The 16,345-nt window shown below is 38.5% G+C and overlaps 1 pseudogene; it reads left to right on the forward strand.

The window, feature by feature from the left end:
• The first annotated feature begins 14,659 nt into the window (after positions 1 to 14,659).
• LOC101703530 (small ribosomal subunit protein eS27-like pseudogene) lies at positions 14,660 to 15,338 on the forward strand (annotated as a pseudogene).
• Positions 15,339 to 16,345: the final 1,007 nt, after the last annotated feature.

Here is a 16,345-nt window from a genome sequence, read left to right on the forward strand (position 1 = left end):
GGCATGCTTGTACTCCACATGCTCAATTCTCCATTTGCACAATCTATTTTCACAGCTGAGTTTTCAACCCACTTTATCATCTCATCACATCAAACATTTATTATTGGAATTTTGAGTGGGTTGTATTGAATATTTATGTCATATTTTAACTATAAAAATTAAATAACAGAAGATAATTGAGTAAAAAATACAAATTCCCTTTACTACCAACCACAGTCCCAATTTCAATGCTCCCACCCCTGTTAGCAGTTTGGGGTGAACCCTTCAAGTCCCCCATGGACATAGTGATAGACTTTAAAATATGGATGTGCACAGATATATACAGTATAAATGGATTTATTCCAGGGCTGGGCTTACAGTCAGCCAGAACATGCCAGGAAAGCTGTTAAACACGGAACTAGTTCCATACTACATGGTAAGCAGCTATTGGCCCCAGGCCTCCCTGCTGACCGGCTCTGGAGCACCCCAGTCCTGTGGCATAACATTTATTATCACATCAGACTTCGTGTGGTTGTTTACCGATAACACTGGTTTACACTTTTGTGTACACTATTTTCTGTCCTGTTTGGTGTCGAAATTATACAAGTTCTGTAACGATTTGGGAAAACGTCGTGGTTTTTTTCCTCTTCTTTTTATTCTCTGGAAAGATCTACCTGTCACAAGAGTTCTGAGTTATTTTGGCTTTGGTAAACCTTGTTTATTAAACTAACTGGCACTCTTGCTTTTTGGGGAGGGAGGACAGTGGAGATATACAGTTTTGACCACCTGTTACACAGATCAGGCCTATTACTTGATTTAGGCTTTATATCCTTTGTTGAGAAAACTGTAATAAATTTTTTTTCCCAGGATGTTATTTCTTGTTTACAATATGGGTTAAGGAGTCAGGCTACTTGTCTGTATCTCACCACCACTGCTTAACTTTTCTTCTGTAGACTTTATTTTTCTTATATTTTATTATAGTCTTAGAAACTTCATTATATCATTATAATATATGTTATATATATTAGTATAGTTTTAGAAATGTCATCCGGTTTCCTCTGTTATTAACATCTTACGATAGTAGGAAACATTTGTAAGAATTAATGAATCAATGTTGATATATTATTTTAACTAAAGATAATAATTTATTTAGACTCCTTTAAACTTTTTTTTTTTGGTACCAGGGATTGAACTCGGGTCCTTGCGCTTGTGCAGTAGGCAGTAAAACCACCGAGCTAAATCCCCAGCCCCTAGACTCCTTTAGTTTCTGCCTAGTGTCTTTTTTCTCTTCCAGGATCTGGACTAGATCCCATATTACATTTAGCTGTCCTGTTTCCTTAGGCTCCTCTTGGTTTGGCAGTTTCTCAGACTTTCCTGTTTGTGATGACCTTGGTAATTTTGAGGAACACTGCTCAGACATTTTTCAAGACATCCTCCTAATAGAATTTATCTGGGGTTTTTTTTATCATAAGATTGGGGTTATGAGTTACTGGGAAAAGGACCACAGAGGTAAAGTACCATTTGATCACATCATTTCAAGATTGTCCACTACCCATGTGATTGATGACTGTGGACATTGACCTTGAAGACCTGACAGAGTAGGGCTGTAGGTCTCTGCTGTAAAGCTATTTTCTTCTTCCCATACTGTATGCTTTGAGAGAAAGGCAGTATGTGCAGTAGATATCCAAGGAGTGGCAGGTTATGGGGGAACCTCCTTGAGGGCAGATTACCCACCTAAATTATTTGTAATTCTTCTTCAAGGAGATCTGCTCTCCACCACCGATGAACCTATTCAGTCATTGATGTGTATCAGTATGGACTCATGGATATTTATTTTACACTTTGGATTATCATCCAATCTTACTTTCTTTTGTTGTTCAAATTGCTCCATCTTCAGCCTTAATTTCCTTACAGTTGTCTCCTGTGTTACTTCAACACATTCCCCTCTTTGTAGTTTTTTGGGGGTGATTTGGTTTTGAGTACTGTCTTACTTTCTGGTCTTAACACAGGCTCATCTTGTCTATTTCCTTCACCTGCCCTAGAATGACCATTTCTGCAAGGAGTCTTGGTTCCTTTTACTGGAGAGTGATATTAGAAAGCAAGATCTGGACTCTGGGTATACCTTTTGCTTCTGTGGTGCTGTTTCTTTCCCATTTCTCTTTTGATACAATTATCTACTTTGGGTCTTGTCAACCATATTATTTCATAGCTGGACTTTTTCAACAATTCTGTGAACCCTTTTAGGAAACTATCAAAGGTAGTGTCTTCTTGCTGCTCCCTGAACTATCTCTGAAGTCAGGAGGAATCCTTGAAATTCTCCCTTCAAGGTCTGTTGACTCCATTTAATTACAAGTTGACTCCTGTTTTATTCTGACAACTTTCCTAGTACACCAGACCATAAATGAAAAGCAAGCAGGGTTAGCAATATCAATATTAGACAAATCTGAACTCAAGGAAATTCTGAGTTAGCCCCAAGCACATGGCCCCAGTCCCTTCAATTTTTCATTATGTTGGGGTCAGTTTTGAAGACATTAGGTGTTTTCTTTTGTGATCTCAAGGGGCCTAACTTTAAGTTAAAAATTCAAAGGCTGTGTAGCTACCAGTGTAACTATATTGAGGTGGCAGTAGAAGGAAGAGAAAGAGTTTAAGCAAAATTAAGTTTCCTCATGGACAGGCAATGACAGCTGCCCTAATACACTCCTCTGCCTGGCGGTTGTTAGATTTCTTTTAATATAATGCATAAGATTTATTAAAATCTCTTCTTAGCTAAGAAAATATGTAAGTATTTTTATGCAAATATTATGACTTTATCCCTGATTTTGATTATGAGTTATATTTCTTTTCTAATATTTTTAAGCATGACTCCCCCAGAGATTGGTCCATTTTTATTTTTTTGTTTGTTTGTTTGGTTGTTTGGCTGATGTTTTTGAGACAAGGTCTTGCTATGTAGTTCAGGCTAGCTTTGAACTCACTATGTAGCAAAGGCTGGCCTTGAACTCATGGTGATCCTCCTGCCTCAGTCTCCCAAGTGCTGAGATTACAGGCATATACCACCACACGTGGCTCACCAGCTAGTTTGAAGAACCAATGATGGTATTTATCAAGTTTGCCTTTCTGCTTTTTATTTCAGTAACTTCTAATGTTAGTCTTGAGATCAGATATGAATAAATCTGCCTTTTTGTACTGTTCTTTCTTTTTCTAACTTCATAAATTTAATCCTTAGCCATTTAAATTTAATCTCCATTGTTTTCTAATAAATGTGCTTAAAACAATAAATTTTCCTCTACTAATACTGTTTTGGCCACATCCCAAGAACTTTGATTTGTTGTACTTTGACTTTTGTCAGTTCCTAAATGTTCTATAACTTGCATTTTTAAAGTATTATTTTCTAGAAAATAGTTTTTATACATTCAAGGTTTTAGAATAATTCCTAGTTTAATTAGATAGTCAGAGAAAGTGGCATTTAGGATTTCTACCTTTAGAAATTGAAATATCTTTGTGGCATAATATATGAACAGAATGAAATGTTACATGGTTTTGAGAAGACTGACTAGTTTCTGTGTCTTGGTCACATACCTCTCTATATATCTCTTAAATTAAGTTTGGTTTTCTTGGTTTTTGAGACAGTATCTTACTATATAGCCCAGGCTGCCCTCGAACTCACTACTCTTCTGTCTTAGCCTCCAGACTGCTAGGATTACAAATGCACTAGGATTTTTTTGTTATGCTATCCAAATCCCTAATGTCCTCATTGTCAGTTTCTGAAAGAACTGTGTTAAATTATCTCACTATTATTTTGTTTCTGTTGGTATCACTTGATTTTTCTAATAGTTTTTACGTTAAATCATTCTAAACACAAGCATTTGCAACTATTTTATTTTTTAGTAGACTCCTTTCCTGCCAAGATCAAGTGCCTTTTTTTCCATTTAATATTTTGTCTTCTAATTTTCAGTGAGATTTAGTTTAATATTTCTACTAGCTTTCTTTTTGTTAAGATTGTACCAAATTTATACTTCATGTAGAAAGAGCGCACATTATGATATTAAGCATTGCGCTTTGAGAATAAAAAAAAGTTATGCCAATCTGGGCATGTAGCTTCAAGGTAGACCACTTGCCAGGCCCCGTGTTTCAGTCTCCACACTGAGAAAATGAAAACTTTTACAAATAAGCTAAAGTCTTGATTTAAAAGTTTAAGACTTGATTTTCCAAATGCATTCCTAGTTATGTTATCAGTTTGTGGCTAAGTGGGATCTTTTCTTCCATAACATTTTCTAATTGGTGACTGTATTTATAGTAAATGGATTTATTTTACATATTAATTTCATAGCCAGTGACCTTGTTAAGTTATACTTTCCATAATAGTATCCATTAATTTGGGTGCTCTAATTATCAGTTATAGCATCAAACATAATACGTTGCCTTCTCCTTTTTATGTTTCAATTTCACATTTGGTTTTCTGGTCGAGTTCCATTGGGCAGTGCTTTCAGTATAACAGATGAAAGGGCTATAGGCATCCTTGCTTTGTTCCTGTTTCTGAAATGAATGCATGGCACTAGCTTTGTCATGGTAAAAAGGAAACTTCTCCAGTTAGAAATGCATTATTAGAAATAACAGAGAGCTTGGGTAATAGAGATTCAAACAAAAATTTCCTTGTCTCCAGTTATAAGAAACCTGGAGGTAGAAGGATATCCCTTTACTCCATGGCTCAGCCACGTCACGTGTCTATGGTCTCTTGGCTTTTCTCTCACTGTTGCAAGGGCTGAAAAACCACAGCAGTTCCAGGAGTACATCTGTGTTTGTCCCTTTGTCAGGGATGCAGACACTCCCAAAAGTCTCCCTGTCCTCACAAATGTCCCCTTGGGAAGGGAGGCTAGGAAACAGGACCAGAAATACGATGAATTTTCATTTGCATTTTGAAATGATTAGCTAGACTTGTATAAAGCATAATTTCAACTCCCTTTAAATCTACAGTTATTTTTCTATTTTTATTTCTAGCAGTGTTTTTTTACTTTCATACTTTTTTCTTGACTTCTTACTTTTGCTATTTGTATTTACTTTGTTGCTATTTTTCTACCGACTTGAATTGGTTGCCTAATCCATTTAGTTTCATTCTTTAATGATGAATAGCAAAAGAATTTTAAACTACATTTTTCTGAGTACAGCTCTAGGATTTAAGATGTGTTGTTTTTGTTATTATTTTTAGCTACTGTGCATTTATAGTTTTGATTTCTTTTTTGCCTAAGAATAGGAGTTGTTTGTACATTTACTAGTAGTCATGGTTAGTTTCCTCCTCCCTTTCTATTAATTTTAGTTTGATTGCGTTGTGATAAAGAAAATTTTACCATTTATGTTTTCTTAGAATTTACTGAGATTTTGTTTGTTACTCAATATTTACAAATATATGGATAATTGAAAATTAATTGCTGTTTGTTATATTAGATCCAGTGGGATGTTTTGTTTTGTTTTTGTCTGTTTATTAGTTTTTAATCTATGGAAGTCCTCAGTGAGTAAGAAAAGTGTGCTATAGTCCCTGTATTACTTTGTTTCAAACAGTTTAACCTTTTATTTCCTGCAATCTTCACTTCATTTTGAAATTAAATTGTTCAGCATATAAAGATGAATCAAGTCTATATTTTTATTGTGTTTTATACTTCAGCATTATCATGCTTTTCTCTTTGAATTCAAATTTGTCTAATATTGCTATTGCAAACTCTTTTCATTTGCTGCTTAGTGTTTTGTGAAAGTTGTCAGAGTCAAATGGAGTCACTTGTGTTAAATCCTAATAAAGTGGAGATAAGAGGCCTTAAAGGGAGAGCGTATACCCATGCCTACAATAAAATCATTGCCAAGGGTTCTCTTAGGACCACAACTTTACACAAAGACTATTGATATCTCACACAGTAAATATTGTACTTCTCTGAGGACATTTGCCCCAGCAACTACCTATACAACTTTTGATGGATACCACCTTGCTTGTAGCCAAGGATAATTGTTTCATAGCAATTTATTTAGCCCTCTGAATTTATCTTTAAAACCCTTGGTTTCTGTTGTTTCTCCATGAGACATGCAATTAGGGCATGGAAAAAGCTGGCTAGAGAAGTAGGTGTGACCTGTTAACTACAAGATCCCAGACACGTGCAGAACAATTCCCAAAGCCCTCCACTTGGACTCCAGGTTTTCAATAGGAGGCCTAGACCTGATGTCAGTCTGAGGTGTGTGATCCCAGCACCGCCTCTCAGGACCTGGATGTAGAAGTTCTCAAGGGTTTCCTTGAGATTTGGACAGCATAAAAGGACACATGGACACCCTGAAAACTTTGCTGTCTAGATTTCCACAATAGCTCACGTTTTGTTTCCCAGAGGCAGCGTGTACTTTTATCTTTGCTCTTACTCTTTTTTCCTGTTTACTCAGCCCAAGCTCGCTCTGCAGAGCCAGTTTCTCTTGCAGAGCCACTCTTTACTTTTACTTTCTCAAATAAACTTTGCCACTGCTTTTTGCTCATTTCTTTCAATTCTTTGTTCTAGACAAGAGGAACCTGGAATCCAACTCTGGAAGGAGGAGGGGTGAGCAACCCCAAACCCGGTAACCTTTCGTAGGCGAGCCACTTTTTAGTAGCAAGCTACTCAATAACACTCACATATGCCTATGACCTGTTCCAGATTTGCACATTCTTGAACAAAATCATTCTCTTTAGAGAGTCTCTGTTATGGAGGTTGGCAATATCTTCGGCCATCCTTTTACTTTCTAAGTTTGTCCCTCACAGAACAGAGCTGAATGTAGCTTCTGATCCTCTATGTAAGCTCTTTTGTTTTTCAAAAACAGAATTTAGCTTTGATCACATTTGCATTTACTTTTATAATAGTTAGGCTTCACTTCAATTTTATAATCTTTTTGGTGGGATTGCTTCCACTTTTTGTTTTGCTTTTTTGTTTTGTTCTTTCTTTCATTCTTTTTGGTTGTTTTGATTGTTGGTTGTCTTTGGGGCATATGGAAGATAAGCAGCCTGTTTTAGTTTTTAACTAATGACTATCTTTATGAAGCTTAACAGTATACGGTACTTAAATCTCAATTTATCAATTTGGGAAATGAAACTGTCTGAGGAAATTTGTACCTTTACATTGCTTTACCTTGCTATTTCTTTATTGGTACTGGGGATGGAACTCGGGTCCTTGCTCTTATGCAGCAGGCAGCGAAACCACTGAACTAAATCCCGGGCCCCTTCCTTGCTATTTTTATATGATATGTTCTGGTATATTTAATTTGAATTTTTTTATCCTAGTTTATTATCACTGTGTTTTTATCTTTGCACCAAACATTTATAGCTCTTTGTAATAACAATTTTATTAAACTTTTAATTTTTACATTAAAATGGTTTAAGCAGACATTCTGCTTTTAGTAACATAATTATTTTACTTAGTTAGCTTTGACTATGTGGATTCAATACTTACCTTTAATCCTCTTAAACAAAGGCTTTCCAATTTTGCAACTGAGTTCACTAAGTTGTTTCATTGAGCAGACTTTTCTGGCTCACATATGAGGACAACATATATCTTTAGTCCTTGTATATTTGTTAATATCTTTGTTTTGTTGTAGTTTATGGATAAAGAAAATGTGGTGTTTATAACCTAATGGAGTACTACTCTGCCATACAGAAGGAAAAACTTGAGTAATTTGTGGGAAATTGGATGCACCTCAAAACCATAATGTTGAGTGAAATAAATCAGACACCTGAGGGTAAATGTCACATGGCTTCTCTTATATGAGAAACCCGAAATATAAATAAAGATCCAAATAAAAGCTAGATAACAGGAAGTAAAGAGGTAGATCTTTTTCAAATGAGAAAGGGATCCAGAAATGGAGGGAACAGGGAGAGAGGGGGCAAAAGGGAATGAAAAAAGAATTGAGATGTGTTGTGTACATGTATCAGTTCTTCACAAGGAATGTCATCATTCTGTAAGGCAAACATACTAATAAGAAATAAAAATTGAAAAAGGAAATTATGAATGACAATTTGACTGCATATAGAAAGTATTGGATCACGTATCTTTTCCCCCTAAACCTGTAAAGGGTGCTGACACTGAATATCATTAAACTGAAGACTGAAGCCACCTTAATTTTTCCTATTTAGGGACCTGTCCTGTCTTTAATGCATAGAACATTCTTTCTTTATTTCTAAAGATCAATAAACTCCCTCAAGATATGTCATTCTGTTGTTGATAATTGTTACACTGAATTTGGTAAGGTTATTTGATGAACAGATTCAATTTTTTCAATTCAGGGAAGTTTTTTTTTCTATTTTCCTTTAAATATGCTTTTCCCCTCCTATTGGTATGTGCTCTATTCCGGGACCTTGGTTCTTTGCAGTCAGTCCCTGTTGTCTGCCTCCTTATCCATCATCACACTCCTTACCTTTTCGTTTTTGTTTCTTTCTGCATTTTGTTCACCTTTCTCAAAATTTTCCCGCATGTCTCTGATTCAGTTTTCTGCAAAGCCAGTTTTTCTTCTTCTTGTTTATAATGGATTGATTAGTTCTGCAGTGGAAATTATTTTACCCTTGATTTTTTTCCTTTAATTTCCCATCTCCTTGTTCATATTCTTCTTGTTTTACCATCTCATTGTAGATCTTAAGTTTCATGGGGATTCTATTTTAGTCAATTTCCCTGAAAATGAATATTTCTGATGATGTCATCATTTAAGCTGAGACCAAAAGCAGCTTTAAAGAAGACATCTCCCGGGTGGGGAGGGGATAGACTGCCCCTGAGTGTCCAGGATCCTTCTTCATTCTGTAGGCTCTTTCTTCCCCTAGTCCTTCCCTGTCTAATGAGTCACTAACCTCAGTTAGTCTTACATCAAAGGAAAATCGTTTTTAGGTTAAATTTACCAAACATATACACATGGCACTGACTAAATGCCCATACCTACATAGAAATCCCTACAAAATCAATTACCATACCATCATATTTTTAGGTGGAGACTTCATCACCTGTCCTGTCCAATTCAAACAGCAGCATGATCCCAGTAAAGCACGATAGCTAATCACTGTGACATCCACAAAGTCACATTGCACTGTGTGCCCCAGCTTTGTTAAATGGAAGCTTATGGTCACAGCATTCCTTGTGGCTGGAGATCAGCTTGGGCTGGTTTTGGGAGGGCGATAACTCTAGTGTCTTTGATATTCCCTATTGTTTTCTGTCTTTCCTTTGTCCTTACCCACACTTTCTTGAGGAATCTTTTCAGGTATTGCTTCTTGATCACACAGTCTGTGTTCTCTCTTCCCCTGCTCCATCTATTACCTGCTCTAGACACTTGGGCCCTCCCTTTCTCCTAGAATAATGCTTTCTAGGGATAGACTTTATCGGCTTTGTCCCCTCCACACCTGGCTTTCAGAAGTCCCACCTGGAATGACTCCTGAACTCCCAGCTGCCCAGAATCGGAGGAGAGGTCATCTTGGAAATAATCCAGGATACATCTTGAGTCCTAAAACAAAGCCATTTACATCCCACAGTTCTTGGGTGACTTTCATCTTTGGCATTGGTCATGGTCTGCTGAACGGAGAGAATGTTCCAGGTGTTTGAAAGTATATGATGCCCACCTCTAGGTCTCTTATCTCTAAATTGTAATGAAAGAGAAAAAGCAAATGGCACAAGTGTCCTTGGTGCCCCTCTCCAACTCCAACTAATTGCTTTCAGCAATTAGATTTTCTGAAATACTGAACTGATAATCAAGTGCCTAGTGAAACACAATACATTTTCCCTCAACTTACACCATTGTTGCATTCTTGAACATTTCAGTATATATGAAAACCACACAAAAAATATTTTGTGCTTATATACTGTACAGAGGTAGGGTCTAGGATTGGTTAATCACAGCAGGGTTTTTTAATCTATGTAAGTGTGCAATGGGATAGTTAAATATTATACCAAAGACAGAAAATGCTTCAGTATATGGATTGTTCTGCCAATGCAAGCCTTTGTAACCAAATACCAGTAGCACCCATCAATTAATGTAACACTCAAAAAATACCACTCCAAAGGCCAGGGATTTAGATCAGTGGTGCCACTGCCTGCCTCGCAAGCGCAATGTCCAGAGTTTGATCCCCGGTTCCAAAAAAAAATACCACTCCAAATTTACAAAATGCCTCCAGAGGGTGGTACTCAGTCTCCTTGAAAACTACTTACTTAGTTAGATATACTTGGGCTGGGGATTTAGCTCAGTGGTTCCGGCGCCTGCCTTGCAAGTGCAAGGTCCCGAGTTCCATCCCCAGTACCAAAAAAAAAAAAAAAAAAGATAAATTGAATTTTCCTTTAGGACACCTTTAATAGATACATTGGCCAGATCATGGGCTAGATGACAGTCAAATAAGTTAACACGTATAGAGTTTAGAACAGTGCTTGGACTGTCATACACTCTGTATATGAGCAGACAATTATGAGAGCTGAGCCTACATTGCCAGGTGACCTTTTGTTTAAAAAAGTGATATAAAACGCATGCAACTTGTAGGTCACTACTGAATAAAAACAGGAGGAATAGTAAGCAAGATATACAGAATACTAGAGATGTTGGCCTCTCTGGAAGGGAACTGGGTGGCTGAGGAAAAGGACAAGAGGAAGACAGCACTTTGTACACTTTTAAACTTTAAAAGTGAATTAAATGCTTAATTAGCTATAAATAATAAATATATATTTAAAATTTAGTCAGTTTAATCAGGCATATATTTCAGGATAATAAGATTCTTTGTGGTAATGAGATACAAATCAGGGTTTTATATAAATGACACTATTATTTGCTTTTAATAACCAAAACAACTTTTAATAGTTTTTCTCAGGTTCCTTGGTTCTCTATTATTCATTATTAAAATAAATGCCAATCATATTCCCTGATACTATGTAGTTTTATTTTTATTGCACACAGAAATAAGCCTGTCACCCAGTTCACTACCCCAATCCCAAAGAGTCTGGGTCTCTAGAGGCTGGTAGACAGTGATAGTTTTGGATTCTAATCTAACCTTGTTGGGCCTTCTGACAGAGTAGGGCCATGATCATGATGCGGCCAGTCAGTGGAAGAGGGGAGGCAGTGGGACATGTGAGATGTGTAGATGACACAGCAAAAAGAATTGAGGGACTCGGGAATTCAGATTTCAGTAGAGTTCCAGATTTAGAAGGAAGCTTTAGAGACAAATCCCAGTTGCTCCTTGTTGTGGTTTAGGTCTGGAATGTCCCCTCAAAGCCTCAGGTGTTCAAAGTTGGGGCTTTTGAGGGTAATTGGATCACGGGGCACTGTACTCATTGGTGGGTTTATCCACTAGTGATCTCAGAGGCTGAGTGTGCTGTTGGGAAGTGGGGCTTGGTCAGAAATGGGTTACTGGGAATGTGATCTGGAAGGTTATATCTCCCTGGCTCCTCCCTTCTCTCTCAGCTTCCTGTCTGCCATATGTGAGGAGCTTTTCTCTGCCAGGCCCTTCCACTATGCTGATTATACATACAAGCTAGCAGGCCATGGACTGAAACTTTGAGCCAAAATAAACCTCTTAAGCTGTGCATGTCAGGTATTGTGTCTCAACAAAGAGGAAAGTGAATAAGACACTCACCTTCCTCCTTTCTCTCCTCTCCTTTGCTTTCCTCTGTTCTTCCTCCTTCTCTCTTTTCCACTTTTGAACTCAAATCCAAGTCTTCTTTCTCAGTCAAGGGATGCAGATGGCAGGGATGGTGTCCACTATCTTTGCAACCTTGCTGAGTATCTCCTTTGGCTCCTTTGTAGGTTGCATGGCAGGGAGGGCTGGTGAAGGAGTTCGACATGGGCATTTCTGTTCTGAGTGGAAGTTTAGAAAACACTTGGGAAACACCTGAAAAACCACAATTTTCAAACCAAGGCTACAAGATTGCAGCCTAGAAGTGATAAGATTTGAAGCTCTGTTAGGGCAGGGCAGGAGCAGCCCAGAGGTGGCCCCTAGAGCCTAACCTAGCAAACAGAAAGCACCATTCTGGTTCAAGCACAAATCTCCCCTCATAGAGGACATGTGGAAAGAGTCAGGTATGTTCCGCACCATATCCCCTCTCTAGGCACAACCTGTAATTCATAGGACCTTTCTTATAAACAACTTGTGAGAACTCTTATTACATAATCAGCATCCTTGCAACCAAGACCAAAATATGAATGTGATATTTTGTACCAAATTCAGCATAGTGTTTGACAGACTGTGCTTTTCTTTCTGGTCCGCACAGTGGGGACCTCAGAGATGGTCCCACCTTACTCGGAACAATTATCCTTGAAAGACTTTTGGGTTTTTTTGGGTGTCTCTTTCTCCTCTTCACAAAAAGCAAAAGATGATTTAAAAAGATTCCTATGTCTGTTTTCAGATTATGTTAGAAAAGTAGATTAAAGGTTTTATGCCAAGGAAAACAGGGATAAATATGCAAACATAAATAATGGAGGTATTAATAATTGCACATTTGTGTTAAGTAAGTAGAAAATTATTTGAACATTAATTCCATTGACATATGTTCATTCAGATTTGTCTCCCTGAAGCGTGCAAGTCTTTGGGGTTTGAAACATTTAATCACTTAGTAAGCAGCTCTCAATGGGATTGCCATTTATTTATTGTCTTTATTGATTTTCCTGCACAGGAGAATGCTAGTAGTATATAGAGACTGGCTGCCAAAGTGAAAGAACTCTATCTTTTCTAATGCTGAACAAAGGGTCCTGTTTTCCCCTCTTTCTTTTAAAGAGTAACCCATTTTCTTCAAATCATGCCAGCCAGAACCAGAGAAATGTGGCTCTGTTCATCAGCAGGCACTCTCATGTCCTCAGCGGCATATCGTATTTCCAGACAGACACACTAACTGGTACTTGGTTTCCTGCTCAGTAAGACCTTAGCTCTTAGCTAGAGCAGAGTAGATATCCAGGCTCCCAGAGGTACACTTATATCCTAGTTGATACATAGGACTAACACGTGTTCTTAGTTGATATGGAGAACCCCTTCCCCAACACAATGTCTGGAAAACCCTCGAAACCACTTCATTGATCTGGATGTGTTGTCTTCCTTAGTCTATGTCATAATTTGGATGTGGAATAACCCCTAAGAGGCTCGTGTGTTGAAGGCTTGCCCCCAGTGCAGCAGTGTACAGATGTCAGGCTTTTGGGAAATGATTGGGCATGAGACTGTGATCCTATCAGTGGATTAACCCATTGATGGGATCATACTTAAATGGACTACTGGGAGATGTTGGGAACTGTAGGAGGTGTAGCCTAGTTGGAGGAAGTAGGTCATTGAGAGCATGCTCTGGAAAGGTATCTCTTATTCCTGGCCCCTTCTTTGTTATCTCTCTCCCTTTGCTATCTGATGCCATAAAGTGGCAGTCCTCTGCCACATGCTCTTGTTGCCATAATGTTTCTATTTCTCCTTAGTCTCTAAGCAATGGAGCCCATCAACCATGGACTGAAACCTGTGAAACCATGAGCCAAAATAAACCTTTCCTCCTTCAGATTGTTCTTCTCAGGTATTTTGTCACAACAACAAAAATCCAACTAACACTATCTATCTTTCATTAATAAGAGGAAAATATACACAATAGTTAGTGCACATTAAGCACTGAGCTTAGACTTACGGGTTTTGGCCTCAGTCTGTTGCTGCAATCTCCAGGCAACAAGTCTGCTGGGTTTGGTACTGATGGTATGAAACTGCTGTCACTTAAAATGTTCGAATGGATAACTTTTTGTATTTTGTCCTAATATTATCCCCATTTTATAGATAAGGACATTTGGAGGTTAAAGTAATTTGCACAATCATACCATCATTGTTGGGGTGCCAGGAAGCACTCAGACCTTGGTCTGAGGGATCAAACACAAACATTTCACCATGAATCCAGCCATCTTCTAGCTGCATCAGCTGCTGTCCATCTGGCTTACAGGCAGAAGGGAACAATCTCTGCACCTTGCACTCTGCCCAGGATAGACATTTGAGCCTTCCTCTACTGCTCTGAAGTTCAAGTGTAAGTAGAGAGATAAAGTGTGATTGTGACTTCTTTGAATTGGGAAGAGAGTGATGGGAAGCCAGAAAGATTGGCTGACAAGGTGCCACTCATTTCTGGAGCTTGGAAATCCAGTTCCATCTTCCTGCAACCCAGGGAAAGTAGTGGCCTGTAAAGAGTTCCCACCTTTCCACTCTCAGTGTACTGTCCTTTCTTTTCTATCCCAGGTCACTGTCCTTTGCAGTGGAAGGGTCCCAAGGTCTCCCTTTCAATAGTTTCATCATGGAACTAATGCTTCCCAGGGTAGCTCTCTCAATAAAGCCCCTCACCTGAAGTCAGGTGAGTAGTACAGGGAGGAAGAGTCATTCCAGGTAACAGAGGACAGGCCTAAGTGACCAGAACCAGGGAGAAAAGCTAACCCCTCCATCAGTAGGCACTGCTGGTACTGAGGCCAAACATAAGGGTTGCCTGACAGGCTAGCAGAGGCAAAGCTAGAACCAGACCTGCTGGAGCAGGAATGGCAGAGAGGAAGCCCATACCCAACAGAGGCAATCAGCTCCAGCAAAAAGGATACTGAGGCTAAAAATGCTCCTCAGGCCTGTTTGGAGTCCCCCAGATCCAACTCAGAGCAGAGAAAGATACTTAACATTTCAGGGGTGACTCCTTGAAGAGGTGGAACATAACTCCCCACCCCTAAGCATCAGTTACCCTTTATGACTTCTTTCCAAAGAGCAGCATATGGGAAAAAGGGGAGAGAGCCTCTCCAGGGGAGGATCTTGGCAGATGGAAGGCCGAGGTGAGCACTGAGAAAGAAAATGCCCCTGACATTCAGAAACTAGTTTAGCTTTCACAGCTAAACCATGTTATTTTCCAAGGGGACACAGTCTCACAGAAAACCAAATTCTAAGTTATTCTAGGATGATGATAAAATCAAATAAAGCACTTTTCAATTTTGTATAATTCAGACAATAAAGTCATTCTGTCACCCAGAATATACCAAATACCCACTGTGAGCCAAGCAAAAGAGTCACCACTACCTCTTCATCAATTACAGCTTTTTCTCTGAGCTAGTCCCCTTCCTATCACTAAGATTCTGATAGTTACAGCCTCTACATGTAGTAGATTTGTGTAAATAAGGATCAGCCTGCTTTTGGCTAGAGACTTACTATATCTATTTTTGGAAGAGGCAAAGAAAAAAAGAAACAACCACTTCAAAATCCAAATTCTTATTTTATAAATATAAAATATCCAGGTTGCTACAAGATTATCATGATTTGCAGCCATGCTCAGACAGTAGTTCTTTGTGTAGGTTGTTCAACAGGGTTGTGCCAGCCAACAGGAAGAAAAGCTAGACTCAGAAAAAAGGATTCTTATTTACAAGAAAGCAACTAATCACCCACACAGCTTCCTGCCTTTGTGTTTTGTTGCAGAAAGACTTAGCAGCTAAGTAATTCTACTTAATCTAACAGGATAATGATGTTTGATTTTATAAAATATACAGCTCATATGATTTGAGTGTGTCTCCTAAGGGTTCATATATTTTGAAAATGTGGTCTCTGGTGTGATGATTTGGAAAGTGGTAGGGACCAGTGGAAGGCAATTAGGTCACTAGTGGTGTCGCTGTGGGAAGGGATCAAGTAGTTCTTGTGGACCCTCATTTCAGAAGGAGTGACTTGTTTAACAGACCAAACCTGGGCCCTCTCCCATCACTGGCTTCCTGTATCACCAAGTGAGCTCTCCCTCTCGCACACACTCCTGCCATGATACCACCTAGAACAAGGTGATACAGCCAGCAGGCCTTGCCAGAACCTGCATCTTGCTCTTTGAACTTTTAGCCTCCAAAACTGGGAGCTAAATAAACTGTTTTTCTTTGTAAGTTACCCGTCTTCTACTAATTTGTTGTAACAATGGAAAACAGACTAATACAAATAGCAATGATCTCTATTTGATCTCTATTTGATGTTAGTTTTTCAATAAAATTTTGATTTTTTTCTTTTCTTTTCTTTTTCTTTTCCTGGTACCAGGGATCGAACTCAGGACCTTGCGCTTGCAAGGCTGGTGTGGTGCCACTGAGCTAAATTCCCAGCCCAAAATTGTGCTTTTAATAGCAGGGGAAACAACACTTATACTAGCTTCACTTCCCAAATAAGATTTATTGAGATACTCAATCATAGAATTTCCCTGCTTTCTGACAGCATAAACTTAATGGGAACCTCTGCTTCCTTAGACTTGCTCCCAAATCCCAACCAAAACCTAAGTCCTATCATGCATTCTAACATTCTTCTCCCGAAATGCCCCACTGTTTCCATAGAGGGTATTCTCTCTGTCTTAGTCATTTTTCTCATTCCTAAGACAAAATACCCAATATCCAAAGTTAAAGTAAGAAAGGTTTATTTCAG

The sequence above is a fragment of the Heterocephalus glaber genome, unplaced genomic scaffold, assembly GCF_053883595.1.
Source record: "Heterocephalus glaber isolate CG9 unplaced genomic scaffold, H.glaber_assembly_v1.0 deba00001497, whole genome shotgun sequence".
Lineage (NCBI taxonomy): Eukaryota > Metazoa > Chordata > Mammalia > Rodentia > Bathyergidae > Heterocephalus > Heterocephalus glaber.